This window comes from Ambystoma mexicanum, chromosome 8 (genome assembly GCF_040938575.1).
Source record: "Ambystoma mexicanum isolate Mex_15411 chromosome 8, UKY_AmexF1_1, whole genome shotgun sequence".
Lineage (NCBI taxonomy): Eukaryota > Metazoa > Chordata > Amphibia > Caudata > Ambystomatidae > Ambystoma > Ambystoma mexicanum.
In genome coordinates this window covers 746764989-746787848 of record NC_090929.1, presented here as the reverse complement: position 1 = coordinate 746787848, position 22860 = coordinate 746764989, and positions in this window count along the sequence as shown.

Below are 22860 nucleotides of genomic sequence, written 5' to 3'. Positions count from 1 at the left end.
TTAGACAAAGATAACAAAGTCAATTGTGGGGGTAGGGATGCAGTCTCCTGTACGGTCTCCTGTTGCAGCGCAAGGGCAGGGAGACCGTTTCTCTCGTTTACGGCAGGTAGAGGGATGTTGATGTTTGTTGGACCAGCCGCAGGTATTATCTCGTCAGAGGAGCCTGTTATGTCGATGGGTGAAGTACAGGGGAGCAAGATTGCGCTGGATGAAGCAGCATTTGAGGCCGCAGACAAGAGATTGTCCGACCCAGTACACTTCGCACCATGTACTGCAGGCACCTCGGGCGTGTCAGACGTGTTAGCCGAACCCGTACTAACACTAGCCGACAGCTTGCTTGGAGTAACAAGTGTCGGCAAGGTAACAGTTTGTTTGCTTACCTTGCCGTTCGGCATTGTGTCCTTATGTAAGGCGGTCCATGGCATAGAGGGGGAAGAGAACCCATCCACTTTTTGATTCATCCCTTGATGTAAACCCGAACTGTGTCCAGTGAGAGTCCAGCCAGCACATATACCTAAATCTTCAGTCATGGATAGTTAATTAGGGTTCGGTGATAGTGCATACTTTCGGCAGGCATAAACATTATGGGTGCAGACCTGATGTTTCAACAATGTTGGTTAAGCCACAGTTCTCACAATGGAGATTGACGTATGGTTGAAAAGAAACAGTGGAGCTAGAATTTCCTTCGCTAGTAGCAGGAAGGTGTAGGGATACTAACTTAGCCCTCACATCCTAAACCCCCTAAAGGAATTACTGATGCACTGCCCATCCCAAAAAGGTATGGCTTAGGAGCAGGAGAATGTCAATTGATATCCCTCTTACAGGCTCCTATAATCCAGCCAGTTATTGTTTGCCATGAAGTTGTAATCGGTTAAAATACTGGACCTAAGACCCCAACCTAGTTTGTGGCTGACCCAGGAGCTTATCAAGTAAAAATTGACTTACGTAGTAGTCGCACAATTAATGTGGGGTGCCCAACTAACTTGTGTTGTGATCTCTCCCCATAAAACTACATCATCCAGTTTCTGCCACTTCTCACTCCTTTACAGCCTTCATCAGAATGTCCACAATAAGTGGACTAGATGGCCTCTTGTTTAGAAGAAATCTAATTAGGTACTACTATTACCAGTTTACTTGAAGAGTTTTAATTAATACAAATCTTCTGCTGCTTATTGCTCCCACCATTTGCTAAACTGCCGGGTACAAGGATTACACCAAATTGTGTGCATGAGATGGTTAAGTTAAAAAGAAACTGCAGAGTGCATGGCTGTTAACTACGTTTGAGAGCTGTGACGAATCTTCAGATGTCGTCCCTCCTCCCCAAGTGAGAACCCCACCACAGGTGGCCTGGGAGGTAAAGCCACTGATGGTCCCCCTGGGGGTGTTACTCAATGGGATGATGACATGGCAGCGCCCCCCCCCATTGGGACCAGGGACGACTATCTGGAGAGAATGTGGTATCTCCCCTACCCTTCAGAAAATAGACCCAACACTACTGTTCCCCAGTCTTCGAGAATTGTGAAATAGAGAAGGAAGACCTTCCTCTAACTACTGAGACAAGGAGGAGCACTATTACATCTTGGGAGAATAAAATCACAGAGAAGAAGAGACCCCCGGCTAGTGAAGAGTCCTTATGAGAACCAAAGTTCTTGGTCTAGCTTTTTCCCTGACCTGAATGGTCCGAGTTCATTTAAGACAGGAGGGAAAACATGAGGAGAGATTTCCTCCTGGTACCGACTGGGAGCTCGGCACGGTGCGTGCGGACCAAGGCAGAAGGAGAGTAGATGGTGTCCTTGCAGAATGCATGTGCCAGAGGGCTGCCGGGCTGTTGCGGGAGGCCAGAACAAGTGCTTCGCACAGAGAGCTGGAACGTAAAAACAAGCCCTCTACTGCTGTTGGAGAGAGCTGCCTGAGCGATGCTGATCCGCGAGAGCCAGAGAAAAAACCGAACAGGCAAGAAGCAACGTACAAGAACAGTGAGACCACGGCAGAGGGTTGGGACACCAGGACACGATCTTGGAACCCTAAGAAAGTATTCCCATGTGTCTGTGGGGACTGGGACTCCCACCGAGTAAGGAGGAGACAGCTCCTTTTTGGAAGGCAGTACCCACTGAAAGAGAAAATCGGGTTTGCCTTAAACTTAAATGAAAGGTAACAATCAACAGATAACGGTCTGAGACCTACAGGAAGAGCCTTTAAATAAATCTGGCAGGTTAGTGAACCATGTACCATTGTTAAGGATAATAAGAACATAAGAAATGCTGGTGTTTTAATTTGCCTCCACCACAATCATCTTAATCCCAGTATTTGGCAAACCTGGGAGACCAAGTAAAGACTGGAAAACAGGGGGAGGGAAAGCCTCCAGCCTGGTGATTCTAAACCATGTGCTGCCAAGGGGAGCAAAACCTGATAAAGGTAAGGAGAAGAAAAGCATTCCTCCTAGCCTTGTGAAATTTACAAAAAGACTGAGGAAATGAAACAGTCAAAGAAATATACTCCCGTGGCCTTATGAACTCTGTGAGCCATGGGAGGAGAAGCAACCTTTTGGCATTGTAAGCTTTGTAACCAGGGGAAGTGGGTCATTACCCACAGTGTTGGAAAACATTAAGCAGAGAGGAGGCGATGCCTCTTGGCACTATGAACTTTGCAAAGGGAAGGCAGTGATTCCCCCTTGTGATGGTTTTGAGAACTCAGAGGATCCAGGAGAAGAGAAACCTCCTGGCATTGCGAATGCTGTGACTAGGGGAAGTGAGTCATTCCCCCTGGTGTTTTGAAAGTCTGGAGAAAGCCAAGAGAATAGAGGCAATCCTCCTGGCCTAGTGAATACTGGAACCAGGGGGAGGGAGTTATTCTGCTCTGGTATTGCACCTGGGAGGCTTGAGAAAGCTAAGCAAGGAGGGAAATCCTCTTCGCCTTGTGAAATATTGTGGCCAGTGGATGGGAGTCATTCCCCCTGGTGTTGCCTAAAGAACTTTATGGCAGAGCTTTGAACTTTTGTTTTGTTTACTTGGAAACCTGAACTTTACGTTGATTGTACTTGCAACTTTATGCTAACCCTTTTTGAGGAGAACTAAAACCTGGAGAAGGGAGCCATTCTCACAGACAAGCTTCTCAAGCACACTCGGACATTGTCCAGATAAAGGGAGTCATTCCTCTTGACCTGAAAGTCCTCATTCACCCTTTTATTCTTAGTTAAAAGTGTAAGAGATTAAATAGTTTCAGACACAGAACGGTGGACATTTTACTTTACGCAAAAACAGAGGTGATGGCTAGAAGGTTTAGAACGAATCTTAACCTCACATTGCTCAGGGCAACCCTCCAGACCATCGCTCTTCACCTGCCAAGCCATTACAGAAGGGGGAAATACCATGTGCAAATCAGGCTCGGTCCCACCCCAAAAAGGGCAGTCCAGCCCGAACTGCTAGGCCAAATCCCTCTGCACGAGACCACAAGCAGCCCCAGACATGTTTCAGGCTTGTAGGGCCTCGTCAGTGAGGAGAAGCTTGGGTCTCTATGCCCAGCAGGCACCTGGGCCCACGTCTGGACTTTACAGACATGCTTACCTGGTCCTTTGTATTTTTGTTGAGGTGGATGTGGAAAAAACCAGCAGATGGGTCAAAACCAGGATTATTAAACACCGCTCCAAAATCAAGACCAAGACTGTCACAGCTTCTATGGAGACACATTGCCTAGAATAGGGAAATAGCCAGGATGACCCACGTTGATGATTTATTAACAAAATTCAGACTACTGACACCAACAGGAGAGACAACTTCTTGTCCAAAAGAAAACCATCCTGGCTGTATACCGTCCAGAGTTACATTCATGGCCTGAATGATGGGGAGAATGGCAGCCATTTGGGAGTATCTAGGATTCTCTCCACACTCCAGCCCACACCTTGGTGCCTTGATTCCAACCCTACCCCAAACACCATACAACACTCCTCCCCTCATGGAACTGTGTGGTACAATTAGGGTAAGTTCACTAGTCACGTTCATGGCCATTCTGGCTAGACAAGCATGGCTGCCAGGGGGATACATTTGGGTACCTAAAGGATGTTCTTTTTGGGTCTTGCTCCTACTGTTTTTCCTGAGTGTTGCTCCCAATGGCTCCCACCATTTAATACATTGTGCAATCCTTATTTCCCTCTTTTCTTCGATCACTGTTATCGGCGTCCTTCCTGGGCATATTTGCAGCACTTTTCAGGTATAGGCCCCACTGGTGCCTTTACCTTTACACAGGGAAGACTCGAGGGAGCTACCCTGCCCCTTGTCATTGAGTCATCCGGTAACTCGGGGCTCCTTTACAATGTGATCTAATAGACCGCAGTCTAGAGTTGGGTTGCTGGGCAACACACCACTCTCGGCGTCTAGCCAGTCCCATCTCTATTTCTGTTCTGCAGAACGGCCGCGTTGTGGGACCCACCCCCTGTTGAGGCGGTTTTCCATTCGCCTGTTACAGCAGCCTGGCGTGCCTCCAGTCCGTTCTCCATTTCCACTAGACCACGTCTCACGGCATCGACACGTTACTTACTAACAGCCAAAGCCGTCCTGCACCACTTTCTCGCTGAAGAGACAGACACAGCTAGGCATGATTCAGTTTGCCGGCTTGAATTACGAGCGACCCGCTCCAGTCTCATTTTGAATCTCCATTGGGGGTAACTGATAATTTCAATCCCCTACACCTTTGAGTTTACAGGGACAGTGCGGTCACACGCGCTGACACGATTTTATTGCATCATGTTTTGACAGATCTCTAGGTGCCATTTGACGACCTCCTGGGGCAGATTTTCTTGCCAGACATTCACACAGGAACAGCGGCAGTCCCAGTTCCACTGCACTGTAAGTGCTCAACGTTCATGCACTCACTTGCTTTCATATGAGAACCTTTCTCCTTTTGTTTTTTCTTTTTAACATCACATTACATCACAATAGTGTATTTATTGAAGGTGCCTCCATTTCCCTTCAAGGCACGATTCCACGTGATCTGCCTTGGACCAGTGATTATCCCTTTATTTTAGGTCAATGCCACCCTATACTTTATATATATATATTAATTATACTTCCCACACACTGACTTCCTCATTTGTATTTTGTATTTTTACGACCATTGGGAGTCCTGGTAGGACAATAATTCATTTCTTGGACCCTATTGAACACCACACATCTAGTCCTGATGAAAACCGGTCCCCTCCAGCGACTTGCGTTGAAACTAGTCTAGGGGTTACTACAATCTACATCTAGTAGACTGTTTGTTCCGATTGCTAGATTCGAAAATCTCCTTTCTATGCACCAACATTTTGGACCCACAACTGTATAAATTGCCAAGGTGGTTGAGTACCAGTGTTATTCTGGACCATATGAGAACCAGAATTTGTATTGTATGTTCCTTTGTTATTGTGTTGTCTTCCCTGTGTTGTAACAAGGGAAGCACCTGGCATTTACAAATTGTCATCTATATTTTGTGACCAACACTGTTTGTATGCACTGTATTGCAAAGGTAGAAAGGTATTGTTCTGGGGAAGTGTCCAAACTCTCGTTGAGAATATAAAGAAAATGTTGTGTTTAATTTGTCAACCTGAGAGACACCTTCGTTTATTGACTATTCCACCTGGCCCATTCACCGACCAGATCTACTATGACAACGTTCTCTGCTCTGGTGTACTTTCCTGCCAGAACAGATCAAAATACTACAACATTCAGGACTTAAAAGTATTTAGTTTGTCAGTATAAATCTGAATAGTATACTCTCCTGCCAGGCCAGAACAAACTACTGGTTTAAAGTACTTCAGTGATAAGGGTTAAGCTCAAACAGGCTAGCAATGTATTTTGCTTCACAACATCACGTTTAAGAAACTCTTCAAAGGAAACAAGAACCACGATGGTGTTATTTGTTACACGTGTGATTGCCACAGTCTGCAGGTTTTGCTCCACTACTTCTATCTTCTCTCACATCTGCCTCCCTGCCAATCTTGTTTTTCCCCTTTTACTAGCCAACTGCTGATAGATCTGTCTCGCTTTCACACTTCTTTGGCAATGTGGGTTTAAGCCTTTCCTCTTTGTACTTCCTCTTCATATGGGCAATAGTTTTTTTTTTTTAAACTTTATTTTTGGTATTTTCAATTGGTCAACAAAAAGAACAATAAAACAAGACAATGGTAACATAAAGAAACAGGGAAGTAACATGTGCTTTGTTCCCCCAGCCCTCTTCAGTCCCTTGATTCTTTTGGCTGTGACTAAGCGTTTATTTAATAGTAAAATATGGTTTGCTTTCATTGTTATAATTGGGCCTGGTGCCTGGGTTATGTATTCTAGGATTCTTGAGATGATTCCGGTGAGGAAACACTGTCTTCGATGGACATCAAATAGGTGATGTATGGACCCCAGATGTCGGGGGGTCATGCATGTAGGGGTAAAAGTTTGAGAAAGTTTGACTCCGTGTCCTAACAATAGGTTATGTCTTTCAGCCATTGATGTACAGTCGGTGCGGGGCACCTGCCCCATGTTATTGCGCTCCTTCTGCGCGCCAATAGCAGCAGCAATCATCTGAGTTTCCGTGTGTGAGGGGGGAGTGGGGGGGAGTGTTTGGTAAGACCGAGGAGTGTGGGTTTGGGATTGTGTTCTATGGACGTACCAATGATTGTGGCAGTTTTGTCAAGTATTGAATCGCAAAAGCGATTGACTGCTGGACAATACCATGCTAGACAAAGTCCGCTGATTGGGTGCCTCAGCGACCGCAGGACAGGGGAACTGAGGGGTGGTATTGGTGGGTTCTAGCGGGGGTGTGATGCACTTGATGGATGAATTTTAGGTGTGCTAGTTTATGCCTTGTGTTCAGAGAGACCTTTTGGGTTTGTGCTAGGATGTAGTCCCATTCCTCATTAAGGAACGTCGTCTGGAGGGTCTTCTCCCATCTCAACTGGGGTGCCAACGGATTTGGGGAGGTTTCTGTTAGCAGTGATTTGTATATTACCGACACTAACTTGCCATCCCCTTGTGACTGGATAACTCCGTGTAGCAGTTGCCAGGTAGCAGATTGTTGTGGTAATGATGGCAATGTAGCACGGAGAGCTTGTCTAAGGCGGAAATAGATGAAGGTGTCGAGAGCCGTGGTAGCACCCCAGGTTTTAGTTTGTTGGGGAGTGAGGAAGGTCTCTTCAATTAATAGGTCACCCAGGGTTTTCAGGTTTAGTTTGTCCACTCAGTTTAAGTACGTCCTCTCTGTGGATAGGTGGATTCCAGGTATGTAGTCTGAATATCATATTTATGCGCAATTCTTTTCCATATTGCTATGGTAGAAAGGACTGTGTTTAATGTGTTGTGTGGGGTGTGTGATTGGCCGAAGATCATTGCTCTGAGTAGGAAGGGAGTTGCCAGGGCTCGCTCCAGCTGGACATGGGGCCGAGTGAAGTGTGTGGCATATCAATGTCCCAGGAATTGGGCTTGGGCTGCCCAGTAGTAGCGTTCGAAGTCGGGGAGTGCCATACCACCCTTCTTCACTGGCTGTATTAGTGATTTATATGCTATTCTGGCTGGTTTACCGGCCCATAGGAGTTCCAGGATCAGGCTCCGTAGGTGTTGGAGATGTACTTGAGTTAGTAGTAGGGGGAGATTAACGAAAAGATAGAGAAGTTTGAGGAGTATCACCATCTTCACCAATGACAATCGTCCCCATAGGGTGAATAGTAGGGATTTCCATCTGACGATTTTTCCCTGAAGTGTTTGGAGTACTCTCCCGTAGTTATCTTGGAAAAGGGTTTGGTAGTCTCTCGCCATTTGGATGCCCAGGTACCGGACATTGGAATGTTCCCCTTTGAATAGTCGTCTGGGAATTCTTGGGTTTCGGGAGTAAGCAGGAAAATAATCAACTTGCTATGGTTGATTTTTAGGCCAGAATAGTTGCCGAATTTAATTATGTCGCGGATGACTGGGTTCAGGTTTGTGGCTGGGTCATGAATATAGAGGGCGATGTCGTCGGCGTACAGGGAAATTATTAATTTGTGGGGCCCAAAGGTGAGGCCTCTGTGTATGTGCTTGGCTCAAAGGTCGGAGGCGAGTGGCTCCATTACCAGTGCGAAGAGCACCGCGGATAGGGGACACCCTTGCCTGGTCCCTTGCTGATTGTCTATTGCTGTTGATCTGACTTTCCCTAGGGTTATGTGAGATTTAGGCTGGTTGTATAAGAGGGAGGTTAACTCGATGAATCTTTTGCCGAGCCCCATTCTTTGTAGGATCTCGAAGAGAAAGGGCCACTCGACAGAGTCGAAAGCCTCCTCGGCGGCGAGGAGGATCGCTGCTGCTTGCTGTGAGGAGTTTAGCGCTTCCATGACCCCAAACATGCGTCTGATGCCGAACGTTGTGTTTCGGCCTGGTACAAAACCGACCTGGTCTGCTAGTACCATTGCTGGCACCAGGGGGATCAGCCTGGAGGACAGGATCTTCGCTAGTATTTTGTTATCTAGGTTAATCAATGAGATGTCTGTAGGATCCGCATTCTTCGGGAGGTTTATTGGCTTTGTGAAGTAGAATTACATTCGCTTCGCGTAGAGTAGGGGGCAATGAACCTGTTTCTGTGGCCTCTTCGTAAACGCGCAGCAGCAGTGGTGCAAGAATTGGTGCAAATGATTTATAGAATTCTCCTGTTAGCCCGTCGGGGCCTGGTGCTTTGGTGCTTGGTAAGTCTTTGATGGCCAACAGAATTCCCTCTTGCGTGATTGGTAGGTTGAAGGGTTCTCTGTGTGGCGTCTACCCAGTACAATTCAATGTCTGCTAGGTGTTGCTTTAGTTGCTCTTGAGTGGCGGTGTAGCTGGTTTTGTATAGGTTTTGGTAAAAGTTGCAGAAAGTTTCGGCAATTTCCTTGTCTGTGTGTACCATAGTGCCATGAGGGTTTCAAATTTGTTCGATCTGTGGTGGTTTGCGGTCTGCTGCTATCAATCCCGTGAGGAGGGCACCTGCTTTTTGTCCTTCTCCGTACTGGTGAATGCGGTGGTTGTGTGATAGAAATTTTATTTCACGTTCAGCAGTTGCAGTGGTCGAGCTTTTTTCAAAGCTGCCAACACATGTGGTTCTGGTGTCGTGGTCTTTAAGTGTTCAAGTTTTTAGTCGGGCCTCACTCGAAGCCAGTTCACGTTTTATTAATTTGAGGATGCCCTGTTCTTTGGTCAAACATATTCCTCTTATGTAGCATTTTAGAGATTCCCATAGTGTCCCGGCTGATGTCACCGAGTCTTGGTTGAGTTTGAGGAAAGAGATGATTTCCGCCCGGAGTTCGTCAGCGAAAATTTGGTCTTGTAGGGAGCCGGGTTTGAACCTCCAATGCCTTCTCCCTTCTGATGGGTCTGGTGGATTGCAATCCATTCTGACAGCTGAATGGTCGGATATCGTTCTGGGATGTATTTGGCTGTCTGTCCATTGGACTCGGCTGTGTGCGGAAACCAATATGTAGTCGAGACGGGAGCTTGTCTTGTGGAGCCAGGAGTGGAAGGAATAATCGCGGTTTTCGCCGTGTTGGCGTCGCCATATGTCCACCAGATTGTAAGCCTTACAGATCTCGATCACTTGGAGGGCAGCTTTAGGGATGGTTGTGGATAATGGGTGCGACCTGTCCCGAGGATCTAATGTAGTGTTCATGTCGCCGGCCCAAATGATTGTTGCGGACCTAGCCTCTCCCAGGTGTGTCATTACCCAATCGAAGTTGTTGCAGCCGTCTGTGTTTGGTCCATAGGAGTTTATGATGATAAATTCTGTGTTTTCCAGGATCGCATGAAATATGGGCAATAGTTGTCACAAACATTGACACTGTCAATTGCCTTCTTTTGGTTTGGGCACTACTGGTTATTTATAAATTGCCTTGGTAATGTAAGTATGTTTCTATTTTGGCTTTGGCAAAGATGGTTTGTCTTTTCTTCTTTTGTTATTTTCATCTCCTGTTTTTGGCTCTTATTATGCCCCACAGTGTTGGAATCACCCCCTTCTGGTCTGATGATCTGCCATCTGCGTCTTTTTAAATCAGCCTGGTTTGTACCAGAAAAATTAGCCTGCTTTGCATTAGTTTGGTATTTCAAAACTGTCCTCTTCTTCACATGAACTTCACTTATGTTAGTGCTCAGCGTAAGCCCCTGGACTTGCCCAGCGGGCCGTTAGTGCGCTCTGGCATCACAATCGAACAGTGAACTCACTGAGTCTGGTGTGCGCATCCATTCGGCTTACTGTCTCCAGGTCCTCTGCTTCTGTTTTGCCACGAAGAGCGGCAACTTCGAGGGGATTGGGTCCTCTGACGTATTCCATATCTATGACAGGTAATCACCACAGCTGTGCTGCTTCGGAACATTTTCTGCGTCGATGACATAGATACGCTGTCCATCGAGCTGACGTCACCGGATGTTCTAAGTAGGACGCATGATGCCCGTAGCCTCAGTTCCGTTTTTTTCACGAACGTGTTCACTTCAGAGATCTGGGCGCGCCTCGGTTCTTCTGAGTTCTCTTCTTTTGGTCCTTTTTGAACCTGTTTGTTCGTGAAGATTTCCATGATGTCTTCGTCTTCTTCTACCCCGCGTCCGGGTTTCAAGAAGTGTCGTGACTGCGGTTCCAAGATATCGCTTACGGACCCGCACGATGCCTGCCTCTGGTGCATCGGTGAGGACCACGCCACGGACAATTGTGACGAGTGCCAGTCGTTAACATCGAAGGCCTTGCGGGAGCGTAAGAAGAAGCTTTCTGTCGATAAGGTGTCCAAGCCCTTGAAGTCGAAATCCACTGGGCTTTCGACTGACGATTCGAGGGGCGACTCTCCGCATCATTGGCGCAAGTCCAGGGGGTCTCAGTCCCAGGATGGGTCCCGCTATTCCTCTGCCTCTTCGAGGCACTGGAAGCGCCATCACCGGTCGCCTTCCCCGTCCTCGTCCGAGGACTCGGCCCGTCGGCGGGTTGCTTGTCCCAACAAGCATTCCACTCCTGCAGAATGAGATTCATTTCGTAAGGAGATGATGGCGATTTTTCAGTTGCAGGGCTCCGTTCCGTCTTCGCCGTCAGGGAACATGCTAGAGACACTGTTCGCACGCCTTCGGACTCGAGCGGTCGTCGCGATCACTGGACACATTCGAGGTCCCGGTCTGACAAGGTGGATCGCTCTAGCCATGCCTGCTCCCGGTCCCGGTCCTCAACGCTGTCGAGACCGTCAGAGCCTGTGAGGTCTTCAAAGAAGACGTTGATGCCTTCGGCGCCAAGGCCGTCGAAGGACTCTCTCGAGGCTCCACCTCCGAGGAAGCCATCGGTGCCCAGGCTGTCGAAGGACACGCTCGGGGCTCTGCCCTCGAGGCCTTTGTCGATGCCGTCGGTGTCATGATGCCTACCCCCGGAGCACCAGGCCAGGCCCAGCACCCCCGGGAGCAGGCATCACGCCCCCGGGTAAAAGCCCAGCGGCCCTTTATAGGGGCTCTTTGGACTCTGTCCTGGTGCCGTTGGCGCCAGGCTCATGTTGGACATCAGTCCTGGCGCCATAGGCGCCAGGCTCATAAGGGGAAGTGTTTGGTGCACTTACCTGAAGCAGACCATGCTGCACACTCAGCTGATGCAGACCATGCTGCATGAAGAACCAAGCCAAATGAGGCTTAGGAGGGACTATTTTTCTGAAGGAACTATTTTGTTACTTGGGTGGGGCTGTGGAAGAATACTCACATGGAACTTCTTCCAAGGCTATTTAAGCCACGCCCGGACAGCCACACGTGCTTCGCGTTGTTCTGCATCCCAGCAGCTGAACGCTCTCCATGTCTGCTCCTGCACCTGGACTCCAGCCACGCCCGCCTCGAACCTGGAACACCTGTAAGGGAATAAGAGAAGAGAAAGGTGAAAACCAAGAACTATTTCAACCTTCTTACCTGCATCCGGAATCTTCACGCCAGCATTCCTGAAGGAAGACTTCCTGAAGGAAGACTGTGCATTTAAATGCACCGCTTTGCTCGCTGCAGCGCCGCGCTTCACTCACCTGTTCCCGAGACGCCGCCCAGCTCCATCGCGGCTCTCAGTGCCGGTCGCCACATCTCTGCACAGCACCTAAGGGAGAGAAGAAGAGACAAAAGGTGAGCAAGGGAACACAAGAGGAAAGCCGAATTTTCAGCCATATTACTTACCGGTTATTCTTGATGAACCATTCCACATCTCGGGTATGGGGAAAGGACAAAGGACATTACTGGGGAATTATAAAGACATTTAGAGGGGTCGCCCTAATCACTAACTCACCTGATTTTACCCCGGCAATTTAACCCCTCAATGCATCTGCTTTGTTCTGCACCTGAAATAAAGGACAGAAAAAGACAACATAAAAGGAGGCTCACACTTGAACTTTTCCATCTTCATACTAACGGCGTAATGCTCAGTAAAGTCAAGTGGATTTGCCAGCGCCATTCTGAAAACCAGTGAAGTAATTGGACGAACGCGCGCCCCTGCACCAGAAGCAGCATGGAGAGTTCATCCTTCCAAACCATAAGGTGAGCTTAAACCGGGGGGTTTTGGAGGAAGTCGGAGAAGAACGAAGGGCGAAAGGGGGGAGCAACCACATTATTCAGCAGACAGTTAATCCACTTTCTCATCTGCAGAAGGATATTCCTATGGGCCAGACAAGCAAGACTTGGGGGTCCTGTTCAATCGGTGGTCCGAATTCTGCGCATCACGCTTGAAGAGGCCACAGCAACCCAGACCAGACCAGCGCCTCCGTGGGAGCCAGGTGAGCGTTACAGTCGGCGCCACGCTCGACGCCGAGTCTGTCGACACCCTAGACACCTTTCGAGGAGGCTTTATCGGAGGTGCCCCAGAGACCGGTGGAAACTCCGAGAAAGGCCCTTCAGAAGTCAGTGAGGCCTGTATTTGAACCTTTTTCTGTGCCCTCATCCAGGGATTTATTCCAGCCTCTAGATTACATCTCTGAAGTGGATCAAGGGTCTGATGAAGGTATGGTTCCTGATGAACTCATGTCTCGGCCTAACCAGCTAGAAAAACCTGCGTCAGTCCTTGCACAACGCCAGTGGTCTGGACACCTCTCCGGAGGTTGAGTTCGGTAGGCCTGAGCCTGGCACGCATGCCGAGTCCTCGTACCGGCGCCTTATGTCGAGGGAGACGGTATACTTGGGGTGGTCTGTGCCACCAGTGGATTTTCTGCACGATGATCTGACGGATATCCTTGACCAAGATCCGCCAACTTACCTGGTACTGCCATTCCATATAGCCTTGCAAAGAAGGGTGGCAGCGGCTTGGACTGCTCTGGAGAGTCTCCCGGCAGTGAACCTTTGCCGAAGAAATACCATCCAGCCTGTAGCGACCCCAGCTACTTGACTACGCACCCCACTCTGGAGAGTTTGGTGGTGCAGGCGGCTACGGCCCCGGCAAAACAGGCGTTGTACCCTACCATCCCTCCTGATAGGGATGACAAGCGTTTTGATGGCTGGGCAAAGAAAGTGTTTTCTTCAGGGGGGTATGGCTTTACAGGCAGCCAACTCTATGTGTGCCTTAGCACGTTTCACTCCTACTCTGTGGAACTGTCTCTTTGGCAGCTGAACATATTCCTGAAGGGGCGGAACGGGATGGCTTTCTTGCTCTTGTTCAGGATGGCAAGGATGCCATGTGTGAATCCGTTCAGTCGGGTCTGAACATGGCAGAATGCGTCAGCCGGTCCATGGCGGCGAGCACCATAATGCGCAGATTTGCATGGTTTCGGAAGTTGGGGTTTGCTCCTGATGTACAAGTCTGGATTCTCAACATGCCCTTTGATGGTGAACATCTTTTTGGCAGCAAGGCTGACGACAGCCTCCAGAGGTTGCAGACCTCCAAAGCTGCGGCGAAGTCGTTGAGCGCTGCAGTTCGCCAACCTCCGCCTTTTCGTCCTAGGGAACAGCAATGGAGGGGAGGTTCCTTTCGATATTACTCATCCTTTGGTAGATCGAGTGGAGCTGCAAGTCAACAGGGCCACTGTAGGAGTGCCAGAGGTGGAAAACCAGGTATTGAGGTGCCAAGGCCGCTCGGGCAGTTTCCTCTTTACCCTCAGGCACTTCCGCAGCCGCTTCAGCTCAGTCACGAGGCCATGTCCCATGGTTCGCCGGTTGGGGGAAGGCTGGCGCAGCATCTTGTAGAATGGCGTGCCATTACTTCAGATGTGTGGATTCTGGAGATCATAGCCCACAGCTACTGTATTCCTTTCCGGCAGAGGCCTCATGACAATCCACCAGGGAATCTCTCTTTGAAGAGTCCGGATCTGCTCCGTGCAAAGGAAATCCAAGCCCTGCTGGAGAAAGGCGCCATAGAACTGGTGCCTGTAGTGGAGAGGAACAAGGGAATGGTATTCCCCTTATTTGTTTATTTCAAACAACGACGGAGGATTGAGACCCATCATGGACTTGCGTGGTTTGAACAAACTCCTCAGGAAGGACAAGTTTAAGATGGTTACTCTCCCTCAAGTCCTCCAGGCCCTTCAACTTCAGGACTGGTTGGTGTCTTTCGATCTCGAGGATGCTTACTTTCATGTGCCGATCCATCCGAAGCACAAGAAGTACCTGAGGTTCGCGGTTGGCAACTCGCACTTTCAGTTTCGGGTCCTGCCGTTCGGATTGACCTCCGCCCCGAGGGTTTTCACCAAGCTCATGGTGGTGGTGGCAGCGTATCTCAGGAAAGAGGGGGATTCATGTCTACCCCTACCTCGACGATTGGTTGATCGGGGCGTGCTCTCCCGAGCAAGTCCTGGATCATCTGTCAGTCACCTGCCACGCCCTTCACAAGCTGGTCTTCTCCCTCAACTTAAAGAAGTCCCACTTGACACCAACCCAGTGGCTTCAGTACATCGGAGCAGTGCTCGACACATCCCTGGGGCAGTGTTTCCCTCCCCAGGTGAGGGCTCATCACATTCTGCAGATGGTGCACAAGTTTCAACATGCCCAGAGTCTCCGGCGTTCGAGTTCTTGAGGTTGCTCGGCCTCATGGCATCCTGCATTCTTCTGGTGCCAGAGGCTCGACTGCGGATGAGATCTCTGCAGTGGGCTCTCAAGATGCAGTGGTCAGTCCTCCGGCAGGATGTCGGACCTCGTTCAGGTGCCGCCCTCAGTCGCCCAGGACCTTCTGTGGTGGGCCGTCGAAGGCAATCTGATGAAGGGGGCTCTGTTTTGGCTACCCTGGCCGGAGGTGACCATCGTGACGGACGCATCCCTCATGGGATGGGTAGCTCATGCCAACGAGTTGACAGTCAGAGGTTGTTGGTCTCTGTCGGAGTCCAGACTCCATATCAATCTGTTGGAGCTGAGGGCCGTCAGGCTTGCCCTGAAGGCTTTTCTGCCAACTGTGCGAGGGAAGAATGTCCTGATTCTGACGGACAACACAGTGGCCATGCACTCCCTCAACAAAAAGGGGGGGCAGGGGTCACTTCCTCTGTGCAGGGAGGCGATGCAGCTCTGGTTCTGGGCCATCCAGCAGGAAATTTCGATCACTGCAGTTCATCTGGCCGGAGATGAAAACGAGACGGCGGACGCTCTGAGCAGGCAGAGCGCGATCTCCCACGAGTGGGAGCTGGCTCAGATTCTCCTGGAGATCTTCGCCCTTTGGGAGACCCCACAAGTGGATCTCTTCGCCTCCAGTGTCAGTGAAGTAAGAAAAGTTCTGCTCGCAGGAATTTCCTCCAAGAGGAGCCTTAGGGAACGCGTTCGTGGTGGAGTGGTCCTTCCCACTGCTGTACGCGTTTCCTCCAGTCCCCGTCATCCCGCAAGTGCTGCAGAGGTTGCGTAGGTTTGGTTCCTGGATGATCCTCATTGCGCCGGCATGGGTCTGGAGAACGTGATACCCGGACCTTCTCGACTTGTCCATCTGCCCTCCACGCCGTCTTCCCTACCGAGACCATCTGCTCTCACGGGAGGAGGGGGGTCAGGTTCTCCTTCTACAGGTCAGATCCTTCATCCTTCACACTTGGCTTCTGAAAGGTTGAGGTATAAGGATTGGGACCTCCCTGAAGACGTGATGGAGGTGTTGCTTTCGGCCAGACGGCCTGCAACGAAGTCCCTGTACCGTTGCCGTTGGAGAAGGCTCTGCGGCTGGTGCAGGGTTAAGAATGTGGATCCTTTTTCATGTGACATTCCTGTGGTTCTGACTTTTTTGCTTTCGTTAGCCCACAAGGGCCTGCTAGTGGGTACCATTAAAGGTTACCTGGTGGCACTGTCCATATTTAAGCGCTCTTCTGAGGAGTGTTCTTATTTCAAAATTCCTTTAGTTTCTCAGTTTCTGAAAGGGCTCACTAATGTGTTTCCACCGTCACCTTTCTAGGTGCCCGGTTTGGATTTGAACCTTGTTCTAAAATTCCTAATGGGTGCTCCATTTGAGCCTTTACATTCTTGTCCTTTGAGACTGTTAACCCTTAAAACTGTATTCTTAGTTGCGATTACTTCCTCTCGCAGAGTGAGTGAGTTGCAGGCACTTTCTGTTAAGCCACACTTCATGGTGTTTCATAAGGACAGGGTTGTCCTTAGGGTTCATCCTTCCTTTCTTCCGACAGTGGTGTCGGAATTTCATTTAAGCCAGGTCATTCTTCCGGCATTTTATCCTCCTCTGCATCCTGGTAAGGATGAGGAGAGGCTCCATAGGTTGGATCCTAGGAGAGCTTTAAGTTTCTACATTTCACGCATGTCCCAAGTCAGAGTGGACAATCCGCTCTTTATAGGTTACGCTGGAAGGCGTTTGGGGCAAGCTGTTACTAAGCAGACTTTGTCTAGATGGATTATCTTGGCAATTTCTGAATGTTACCACTTGGCGGGTAAGGTCCCTCCGGTAGGCTTACTGGCCTATTCTACTAGGGGTATGGCTGCATCTACTGCCCTGCAGAGGGGTGTTCCTATTCGTAACATCTGTGAAGCAGCCACATGGGCTTCGGTCCTTACTTGTGTAAGACACTACTCCCTAGATTCTATCCATGGGCAGGATCTGGCCTTTGGCAAGGCTGTCTTTTACTCTGCAATTTGATTGGGCATTCTAAATTTATATATTATAAATTCTTTTCCCTCCTCCATACGTTGATATGGAATACGTCGGAGGACCCAATCCCCTCAAAGAACAAATTACTCTCTTACCTGGTAACGTTCTTTCGATGGGATGGTCCGACGACGTATTCCATATCGCTCCCTGCCCCGCTACAGAATTTCTTATGCGATTGCAGTTTACGTTTCATCAAGGCTTTCTGTGGTCATACTGGCAGAAGATTGGTGCCACACGTTCTGGGGAAAAAACTACAACTGAGGCTACGGGCGCCATGCGTCCTACTTATAACATCCGATGACGTCGGCTCGATGGAGGCCCTCGAAGACAGCGTATCGACGTCATCAACGCAGGATTCAGACGCCGAAAATTTTCTGAAGCAGCACAGCTGTGGTGATTACATGTCATAGATAAGGAATACGTCATCGGACCCTCCCATCGAAAGAACGTTACTAGGTAAGAGAGTAACTTGTTCCACTCTTTCGTGGCTTTCCGTGGTCCGTGTCTGCCGACTCAGAGCTCTGCAGGCTCTCACAGCACTCCGGTGCTCACCTGCCACTGGTGCTTCCCTGACAATTGATGAAATGGAATGCCTTCCGCTGCACAACCTCTACAGTTGTGATCCTCAGTGGGATAGTCGTTACTCCAAAAGCTTCCCACTGCACAACCTCTGTAATTAAGGTATTGAGCATAAGAGATCCTTTCATGACCAGCATCTGTTGTACACACCACGGTTATCCCTGCGTCTCGGCTTTCAGCTGATTTCTGCTTCTGCTGCCACGTGGACTTGTCAACACTCCTCCACCTTCTACTACTGCTCTTCCTTCTCCTGATGGCCTGCACATGAGGGGGTCTTTTATGCCTCCTAGTCCTCCTCAGGTGTGGGTGATTTTTCCTAATAGGCTGCAGCCTGCAGTCTTGTGCCTCTGCCATGTTCGTCCCAGTACTCAGGGAATAGGGGATTTGAAGTCCACAATATTAAAATTGGCTTTCTTAATGAATGTATCATCACCAAGTTCACTTTTTTATCCTTATACACGTTTTCTAAATGAGTATTACAAGGATTCCATTACATATTTGGCTTTAAAAAAAGAATGGGGATTGCCAGGGTCTAAACTCATAACCTTTAAAGACTCCCCTTTCTAATTTCCATGAAATTCATAGGGAATTTAACATCTACGAATGCCAGTGACTTTAAAAGGGGTTTTCTTACTCCCAGTACATGACTTATCTTCACCTACACGCCGACAGTTGGCTTGAGAAAATAAAAACTATTTCTGACAGCAAGCCATTACATATTCTGGTATCCATGATCTTCCCTTTGAGGAATACAGCATCTGATCTCGCGAAGTCCTCCTGTTCCCCTAGGGCCCTTTTCCTCCGGGTGATCCTCCCGGCTAATACCGACCCCAGGTTCAGGATCAGGATGCCTCTGCCTTTCCCTGGCCACCTGGGAAGAGACTTTCGGCAGGGCTTTTGTGAGGACTCTGCAGAATTCATCACCATGTGTACACGCAGTGCTTGCAGTATGCCTACTAAGTAACCTTTGATAATTTGTAGACAACACCTGGCTTTGTGCGAGTGTGTGAACTATAGGTGGGTTACTCGCACTGAGTCTGATGTGATGCCAGCTGTTTACTGCACAGTGGCTATTATTTCCAAATGAGACAGAATAAATAACCCGGGTCCCAACCATGCCTGACCGTCCATGAAGAATCTGGGCATGAGTATGCATGCAAGGTTTGTGAAATGTGGCTGACCGTACGGGAACAACTTATGAATGTTAGGTTTGTGAGCGGTCTCAGTAGAACTCTGGATCTGAGGTCTACTGGGACCCTCGGATGTGACACTGGTAGGTCACGGTATAGGGTCCCAGCAACCTCTTTTATTCTGGAGAGACATTGTTAAGATGGATTTCTGAACTCTGTCATGGTGGGCAGACGTTCAGAAGGCAAGCCTAGTTTCTTGGAACAGGGTAACCTTCTGGACAAGCCAGACCAATCAAGGTAGCATTGGTGGCGGTCAAGACTAGGTCTCAGGAGGGTTGAGGGTGACAATGCCCACAATGAGCACACGCAGTAAAGGACACTACAAATCACTCCCAGTTGGGTGTTTATATCAAAAATACATTTACACATATTCAAGGCCTTTGAAATCAAACATAAAGCAAATATCAACAGTAATACTTCAAACCAATACAACACTACTATGAAAGATATATACAGTTACAAAGTGGCCTAAAGGAATAATGCACAGAATGGGTCACCATCTATGAAGAAAGGGCGCAAACAGTGAAAATGGACTTTAAGCAGTTTTTCATCAATCAATCCCTAACTAAGAGTCAGTCCAGTCCCTACGAAGAGTGGAGCCTAGCGCTCAAAAGTACTTTCTGATGCAGGTGCACACAATGGTGCAGTAGAGCGAAAACGGGGTCTCTTGTAGGGGCTCTAGCGACTCAGTGACTCAGGAAGGTGGGTGAGGCAATGAAGAATGCGTTCCCACTATTTAAGGAGGGTCTCCCCAAGAGGGCAGAACAGATTCCAAGAGTTGCTAATAGGGTGGTAGCACAGGCTACTTGTGGAAAGATGAGTGGCCCCCAGGGATGATGGATGGATGCTCTAGGAGCCACCGACCCCAGGCGCACTCCTGACGTGAGTCCACTTCGGTTGCCGGTTCAAATGCGGCAATTGTGCGGCTCTGTGGCTTTCACCGGCTGAGTTATAACGATGATTCTGTGGCAGGACAGTGGCGATTTTTCCACTCCTGATGAAGGGATCAGGCCAATTTCACTGCAGCAGGATTCAGGGTACAGAGGGGCACAGCAGCAAGGCACCTGCAAGGTACCTGCAAGGTCAGTCAACACAGCTGGGCGACACAGTGACTGCATGCAGTCTGGTTCAGTCATACTCTCCAAATTCCAGACCTAAGGCGCCAAGGTGTACGAAACTCAGCAAGAGATTGCCTTGGACCACTGCTTACGATCTACCAAGTTTCAAGTGTCAACTCGAAACTGCTGCGGTTTCAGAGCAAAGGTCCTGCGCAAGGTGGTCAGTTTGCTGGCTGGCCCAGGAACACTTCAGAAGAGGCTTGCTTGCAGGTTAAAATGAAGATGCTATGAATAGTTGTTCCCGCTATTCAAATGGGTTGAAAAGCCTTTGTAGACCTAGGTTCGATCAGATGAGTGGGGTCCTGCGGGACAACAACGGACTCTGGGTGCAAAACCTTCCAGCAGGTCACCAGTGGTTCCTCGACTGGGCTTCTGAGTTTCAGGATGCTTGGATCCTATCCTAGCTTCAGTGAGAACTCAAGACATCGACCTGGTATGGGTGTTTGGAGCATTCTCTTATCCAGAATCTCCTACGTGCCAAAATTAAGAGGACCTAATGGGAGATCTGCTCACATCCAGGCACACAAGCCCACATCCTGGAGGCACACACACAAGGCATGCAGAAGCCCGCAAAAGTTTGGCGTTTTGCAGGAGAATGCATGACCAAATAAGGAATGCCCCGGGTCTGCTTGACCTGGGAAGGCACAGGAACAAGATGGCCAAAGGACAGGATAAAGAACCTTGTGGCATGGCAGTTTTGGAGCCAGGCCACTTTCTTGTGCCACCCGCTGAAAAGAAAGGGTTACAAATCTGTGAAAAGATGAGCTGCCACCAGCCCTGTCCAAGGAACATCTGTACTTCTACCAAACGGTCGGAAGACCCCAGCACACTGTACTGTAGGGTACATTGTGCACTGGTAACATGTTGCAGAAAAGTTGAAACAATGGAAAGGTCTAAGGGAAAGACTGTCTTTAAGGGCATGTCAGTTACCCCATAACAAAGAAGGCTGTGCTCCACTGGCAAAAGTCAGGCTAGGCTTGTCGGACAACAGCAAAAAGATTGGAGGCGTTGCACATCTGGATGGAAAATGACACATAAATGGGAAACTTTCCTAACGGACATCAGAATCTAGTCACCTAGCCAGGGTGTTTGTGAGAACAAATGTTTACTTATCTTTCTAGAAAAGATCAAGTACTTTTTTTTTTGAAGTTCTTTCATTTTACACACAAGTTCAACAAGAATTCAAACACTAATAAATAACATATAAAAATCATGCGTTATTCACCCTCAATATAGTTGTTGGAGATGGCTATGTGGCAACAATCAATACAGGTAATTTTTTCCTTCTCCAATCAAAATCACCACACCAATATTTCTTGTATGTTCAATCTAGCCCTTTCTATGACTCATATACAGCATACAGCCCAAACCGCTGGACGGATTTTCACCAAATGTGCGGCAGGAGCTGCGGCTTGGTCCCGAAAGCGTGCTTTTGTAAATTGGGTGGAAATCCGTCCAGTAGTTTATTTTAAAACAGGAAAAATGTAGGTAGAAAATAACTGGTGATATCTGGGTTCGGTCCGCGCACACCATTTCCCTGTTTGGTTCGTGGACAGGCATCAGACTGGCTTAGGGGTGATGTGATGTTTGCGGACATTGGACGTGTCCACTGATTGGATGGTGAAAAGCGTGACGTGCGTCTGATTTTTGGAAATGCCTGCCATGTTGGATTCGCAGACTTCGGCCGATGTCCGCGGACATCACAGTAAAACATATAAAAAAACACAACATTACACATGTCAAACTTATATAATCAATCTCTAGGGAGGTGAGGTGTGATGTGGATGGGGATGGGATATGGCTATAAGAAGCCAAAAAACAGGTGTTTTTCGATGTAAAAGTCTGCAAACGGTCCGGTTGGACGCTAACAGTCCTGTGAAGTTCGGGGACACGTCAGATGTTCAGGAGCAGTTCTTAGATGGCTTATAACTTTGGCACCACTCGATGAAACTGCATGGAATTTTGGAATTCTATTCTAGGCCTATAACTGAAAGGCTTTGCAAAGTTTGGTGGGATTCTGCCAAGAGGCGGGGGACCCAAAATATTGTAAATGCTTATAAATGTGGTGCCGTTTACAAAACGATTTTAAATCTAGATATAAATGTTTTTGTAAAGTATGGTGGGATTATCTCAAGAGGGGGCTAAATTAGAGGGGGTCTCAACATTTTTAGATGGCTTATAACTTTGTTGCCATTTGACGAATGTGGACAAAAGTTTTCAGAAAGATTATAGACCCAACCGTGAATGTTTGTGTAAAGTCTGAATGGATGTTGTCAAGTTGGGGGCTAAGTTTTATGACTATTGTATGTACATACACTTTCACTCTTTTGAAGAAAAAAAACATGGGCGGATTTCTAGAAAACTCATGTAGGGAGCATTGGCAAGGACTTGAAAGCATGGTTTTGCAAACGTAAGTGTGTTTTTATTTTTTGACAAGTGTCATAATGTAGGTACAAAAAAATAGTGATATACCTTTGGTGACTGGGCAATGGCCTGATTGTCCAGGTCATGGTATAAGGTCCTGACCAGGACAATCTGGCTATTGGCCTTGACCGTGAGGGATGAAAAATGGTGTAAAAATGGCCATGTCCACCTTGGACCGGCTATGTGATAAAATTAGTCGAAAGTATGATAGGTTTGCGAGGGAAAAAGAAATGTGCTTGTGGTAATATGGTCATAGGGTTCTGACTTTGCCTTCTGGAGGCTGCCATGGAAAGGGAAGAGGCGGGGCTATGCATGGAGTCCTGCCTTTTTTTCAATTTTTTTTTTTTAATTTGCATTTATAAAGCGCTCACACAGCCCGGGGGCATCAAGGCACTGTTACAGGAGTTGTTTATCTTAGTTGCATAGTTGTTTGTTTTAGTTGCGTATTTATAATGAGCTTAAACACCCAGAGGTTTCGAAGCGCTGACCCGGGGATCGAACCTGTGTTGCTTTGTGTTGTCTTGCTTCCAAGGCGAGGACGTTGCCGCTGAGCT